This window comes from Phyllopteryx taeniolatus, chromosome 5 (genome assembly GCF_024500385.1).
Source record: "Phyllopteryx taeniolatus isolate TA_2022b chromosome 5, UOR_Ptae_1.2, whole genome shotgun sequence".
In the NCBI taxonomy this organism is placed as follows: Eukaryota; Metazoa; Chordata; class Actinopteri; order Syngnathiformes; family Syngnathidae; genus Phyllopteryx; species Phyllopteryx taeniolatus.
Window position 1 is genome coordinate 27,974,468 of NC_084506.1, and position 6,000 is coordinate 27,980,467.

General features: G+C 44.8%; 1 long non-coding RNA gene across 1 annotated transcript in view; it reads right to left on the bottom strand.

Annotated features, from left to right (window-relative positions):
- LOC133478416 (uncharacterized) overlaps positions 1–5,125 on the bottom strand; it is an 11,057-nt gene extending 5,932 nt beyond the window's left edge. Inside the window, exon 1 of the long non-coding RNA XR_009788672.1 lies at positions 4,047–5,125. This is a non-coding gene — a long non-coding RNA (uncharacterized LOC133478416). The remainder of the gene's footprint in view (positions 1–4,046) is intronic.
- Positions 5,126–6,000: the final 875 nt, after the last annotated feature.

The following is a 6,000-nucleotide window of genomic DNA, read 5'->3' on the forward strand; positions in this document are numbered from 1 at the left end:
AGTTTGTCCTTTTTTTGTAGCAGCACAAAACCAGACTGTGATGGAAGAACATAGGACGGATTCGATAACTGCTGTGTAGCACTGCCTCAACAGCTCCTTTGGCAGGCCGTGTTTCCTCAAAACCGCAGGAAGTACATCCTCTGCTGGGCCTTTTTGAGGACGGAGTTGATATTGATCTCCCACTTCAGGTCCTGAGAGACTGTAATTCCCAGGAACTTGAAGGTCTCGACGGATGACACAAGGCAGTTGAAAAGCGTGAGGGGCAGCTGTGGCGAAGGATGCCTCCTGAAGTCTACAATCATCTCTACAGTCTTGAGCGTGTTCAGCTCCAGGTTGTGTCGGCCACACCACAGCTCTAGCCGTTCCACTTCCTGTCGATACGCAGACTCGTCACCGTCTTTGATGAGGCGGATGATTGTGTTGTCGTCTGTTCGTGTAGAGAGAGAAGAGCAGCGGAGAGACGACACAATCTTGGGGTGCCCTGGTACTTGTGGTGAGTGTAGATGAGCTGGCCTCCCCCAGCCTCACTGCTGTGTCCTGCCCGTCAGGAAGCTGTAAATCCACTGGCAGATGGGAGGCAAGACGTTGAGCTGGAGAAGCTTGGAGGAGAGGAGTTCAGTATGATGGGATTGAACGCAGAGCTGAAGTCCACGAACAGGATCCTCGCGTAGGTCCCCGCGCCGTCGAGGTGTTCTAGGATGAAGTGCAGTCCCATGTTGTTTGCATCATCCGCAGACCTGTTTGCTCGGTAGGCAAACTGCAGGGAGTCCAGCAGGGGACCTGTGACGCTCTTGAGGTGGTCCAGCACGAGGGGTTCAAAGGACTTCATGACCACAGATGTCAAGGCGACAGGCCTGTAGTCATTCAGACCAGAAATTGCAGGTTTCTTGGGGACTGGGATGATGGTGGAGCGTTTAAATCAGGATGGTACTTCGCACATTTCCAGAGAGCTATTGAAGATCTTTGTGAAGACTGGAGTGAGCTGGCAGGATGGGGACACGAGGTTTGGGCCTGCCGCTTTGTTAATCTTTTTTTGTTTGAAGATGCGTCTCACATTCTGTTCGTGGATGGTCAACACAGAAGTCAGCGGTGCGATGGTGGTCGGTGGTCCGGCTGGGTGGGTGTGAAAGTGTCCTTTTCAAATCTGCAGTAGAAGGTGTTCAGGTCGTCGGGTAGTCTTTTATTGTTCTCAGTTTGGGGGTTTGGTTGCTTGTAATTGGTTAGTAATTGTAATGCATGCCAGACTGATTTAAGGCCTCTTTATACTCCCGCGCTCGACAACGCCCGTATTGCATCGCGGAGATCATCTCTCTCGTGATTGGTCCGTTTTAGTCACAGGCTGTGATGACGTACTCACCATTCCTCTCGGATCCATATACCACCTTCGCCGCCGCCTTCTTGATCGATTTTGCAGCATAATTAAACGTATTATCTGGTCATCTCGGTCCATTTGTTCTAGCAGACACTGTTCTATGGTCGCCATTGTTGTTACTTTGTTCCTTGTTACGGAAAGGAAAGTAAAAACAGCTCCCGGAAATGTCCAAAAATGCAGAGGAAATTCCACCCTGTGGCATCCTAGCCAAGACCAGCCATAGCGACACCTTGGAGGAGAACTGCAGTACATTTTCAAAACTGCGCGCATGGGTTGGTTGGACTCGAGTATAAAGGCAAACTGCACGCAGGATAGCCGCAGTGACGTCAGCACGGTCACCGCCCGCACGATTGTAAAGAAGAATTTAGACTCGTTAGTGGTAAACTGTTTTTCTAACTTTACTGCATAGTTTCTCTTTGCAATGTTGATTTCTTTAGTCAGCTGGTTTCTAGCACGATTATACAGGGCCCTATCTCCACTTCGATATGCGTCCTCTTTAGCCTGGCGAAGTTGCTTAAGTTTGGCAGTGAACCACGGTTTGTTGTTATTGAATGTGAGAAATGACTTTGTTGGTACACACACCTCTTCACAGAAACTGATATAAGATGTAACAGTGTCCGTATATCCATCCAGCCTGCCAGCTGAATTTTCAAAGACACTCCATTCTGTGCAGTCTAGACAGCTTTGAAGTTCTCTCTTTTCGTTGGTCCACTTTTTCACTGTTTTCACCGTAGGCTTCGCTCATTTAAGTTCTTGCCTGTATGTTGGTATTAAGTGAATTAACCAGTGATCAGACAATCCCAGAGCTGCGCGAGGAATAGCACGGTATGCGTTATTTAGTGTAGTATAGCAGTGGTCTAAAATGTTACTTTTCCTGGTAGGACAGTCAATGTGATGCTTGTATTTAGGGAGTTTGTGGTTGAGTTAGGGTTTAGGGAGTTTATATTAACTAGATACTGTAGATGGATTGATAAGAACATGCCCACCATATAGGAAATATGTGCAACAGCTTTAATAGAAGAGGCATAGATCACTAATTTTGAATTAACTACTATAAAAACACAGATGGTCCTCAGTTTACCACGATCATGACATGCAACATTTCAAGGTTATTAACAGCTTGCTCAGTTACTGACAAATTTACTGATTTTTATTTGATTTTATGATTGTGGCCAAGAAAGTGTTTTTCTTTTTTTTTTTATATATTTACTGTACTTATGACTTTACTACTGTCTTCCGACTTGTAACTCTGTTGTAAACTCAGGACCCCTGTAATGATAACACATCAGATAATACACTGACGAACAATTTCCATTGTAAATAAGGAGTGGACAAATCAGGCTAGCTAGCTAGCTAACTAGACAGCTAGCTAACAAGACAGCTTGCTAAAGAAAAAAAATAGACCACAGTTATATGTTATGTTTCATGGCCACTAAATTACTGATTCTCAACTGGTGAGTCAACGACTCGTGGACCCATTTTAGTTAGTTGGTTTATGGACACATAAAAAAGTCGTCAGATGGTGCGCAATGAACTATAGTAGTTTGTGCAGTCGCGTAAGAATGCGCCATCACATGGCACAAGAGTGCACAGTCAGTAACTGCACTATTTTGCATTGGATAGTTTTTAATTTATGGCCTAGAAGTCTTTTTACTACAACTATTTATTGTAACTATGTGGCGCTGTTTGCCCACATGCGAAGGCATTAAAGTACCTCAATTGCTCCAGTTTTGTTGTTGTTTTTTTTCACTTCATTTCACTTGTAACTAAAATTTTGTCTTGCAACACAAAGCAAAAAAGTCAACCGAACGACGGCTCGGAACCCAAAACATTCATAAGTGGGTGCACTTGTAAGTCAAGGGACCACTGTATCTTTGTTCAGCAGTCTATGCCAGTGTTGTATAGTGACAGGAAAAACAATGGAATGCTCTTCCACTATATGGTAGAAGGTTCAATTAACCTATGGATTCACCACTTGCTAAAAATACAACAGAATAATAGCTTTGTGTTCAACTAAACAGTGGGCCTGTTTTGATATCACAGTACATTCGTGAGTAAATTGAGACAACATCATCATTATTTCAGTACACTGACACTTTTTGTGGCATTTTTCGCTAAATCTGATCGTTTTATGTAAATGTTCACGTTGCAAAAACTAATGTGGCTTCTAATGTGAACCGAATGAGTCTGTGAAGTGAAATGGCATACACGCACAAAACACGCCACGTTGCACGTGCACGAAACACAAGGTGCCTTTGTTTATACAAGTAAATATGGCCCCTCGTCGTGGCGCAGTTGTGGCAATTTCAAGGACTTTGTGTTTAACTGACCGGTCCCCCCATCTATTTATCAGTTCTAAAGCATCTTCTTTTCGCTACTGACTGTTTTCTGTTCCTTTGACCACCATTGCTTTTCGCACGTCTATTTTGTCAAACAATTATGACGTTTGTCGCCTTTTGGTGACGTATAAGTGGGATGAGTGCGACCTTGAGCGTCCACACTGCACTCATATTGGATACATAGCCACTTATATATCTACATACGAAAAAAATCTGATATATGTCACATAAAATAAAAAAAAATGGAATTGACCTGCAGTGTGAACATAACCAAAGTTTATCCAGTGGGGCGGGTGAATCAGGAAAAAATAAAATAAATAAATAAATATGCTCACCAAGGAACGACCTCGTGTTCTCCTTTGAGAACCAAACCAAAATTCTTATGTGCGCCCCTGCACATATTCTTGCAGCTGATTTCCTAGCTGATGAGACTGCTTGCAAAGCAGTTATAGCCTAATTACAAACGCAGTCCGAAATCCATGCCATTAGAAAAGGCTCCATGTTCACTAAATGGAGCATCATGTGTGTTTACGCAGCCTTTGGGTCGCAGGGTGCTCCCAAAGTCAACGGGTTCACGTGTGGGCGTGCCTTCCCGCAGCCCTCGCGCAAACCAGCCGCTGAAGGCGGAAGTAGTTGCGGGACAAAGTAAACATTGGAAGCAGTGTCGTCTTCCTTTAAAAGACAAAAAAAAAAACGTCGGCATACGTCGCGTCGTAGTCGGGGGTGGGGGGCGTTAACTCGGATTTTATCCTCGAATGACCCCACAGTGCTGAGGCGAGAACATCCAGTTCGTGAGTTATTAATAGCTCGCTCTGCGTCACCCAACTGCCGCGCAGCTAGACACGCAACGGAGCATCGAACTGTGCCAGCCACACATCCTCCACACACACAAACACGCTTATAAAACAGCTAGTCGACGTCCTCCAGCTGTCAAGAGTGTCTTTACACCTGACGTGATTACCACCTGTAAGTGTTCCACACACACGCACACTGCTGTTATTCAGGGGACTGGAACGCAAAACAAAGCACTTTGTGTCGCCCGGCAACAACACGACTGTTTTTGGAGTATATATGCTCAGGAGGTGAATTAAAGAGTAGCTAAGCCAAACGTTACAACCTCAGGTCCCTTCTTCCATAAAAGCCACAAGGACTTGGGCCAGTGTAGTTCCAGAGGAGGAGGAGGAGGGGAGGGAGGACAGGATCATGTGAAGCTATGACTCGACAATGTTGTATGGGGGCGGGATGCTGTAAATCAGCCAGGGGAAAAAAACACATACAAAAAAAACCCTAAACATTTCCCTGCAATAGATATGGTGTAAATATTTACAAATAGTCTTGCTGCTGCTGCCGTGGCTGGCCTTCCTGAGCTGGCTGCCCCACCACGCCCACCCAGGCACAAAAAGAAGGGTGGTGCCTGTGTTGCCTCGCTGATTTAATAACCCCTTCCATACTGCGGCTGCATGTGCAGCTCCACCACACCTGCAGACACAAGTCCAAAGGCCGAGGCTTCCTCCTTGGATGACGCATTGGGGTGTGCTCGGAAGCCAAAGGAAACATCCAGTGGGATCGTTGACACATGAAGTTGATGTATAAAGTGGTTCAATGGCAAACCGTTCCATGAAATTACATAAAAGTAGACTTTTTAAATTGTATCACATTGTCCTCATCAACAGATGGATCAGGTCAAATGTTATGCTACGCAAGGCCATGCGTAGACTTCAAAATATTTAAAAACTGCTGAAGGAGTGTTAACAGATGTTTTTTTTTGCATCGACATCAAATATATCATGCCTTAAGCGGGTTGTCTATGAAATCAGATTTGTGCCAAAAAGCATCGAACTAAACTTTTGGATTGCGATGACAGCTTTCGCGTTTGCGCTGTCTGACTTTTTGATTGCGATGACAGCTTCACATTTGTGCTGCCTGACTTTTTGGCCTCGTCTCATTTCTATATTTGAAATTTCCTAGGTCCTCGAAATCGTACGGAGGAGCGAGGCGGGAGGAGGTAGGAATGTTTGGGGGAAATGATACAATCGTTCCTTGACGATGTCATTTCATGGAGACGTCTGCTAAAGATGATGTCACATCATTGACATGCGTTACAAATAAAGCGTCTGCGTGGCTGAATTATTGCGATCACCACACGACTACTTTATGCTTTATTTTTCAAGTGGGATTCAATTAAAATATAATCAACACTGCTACTCTTCACAACTTTGCCGATGCAAAGACAATCGTGATTCCAAGTCGGTCTCCACCCCACCCAGCGCACAGCGGGTATTTGGAGTA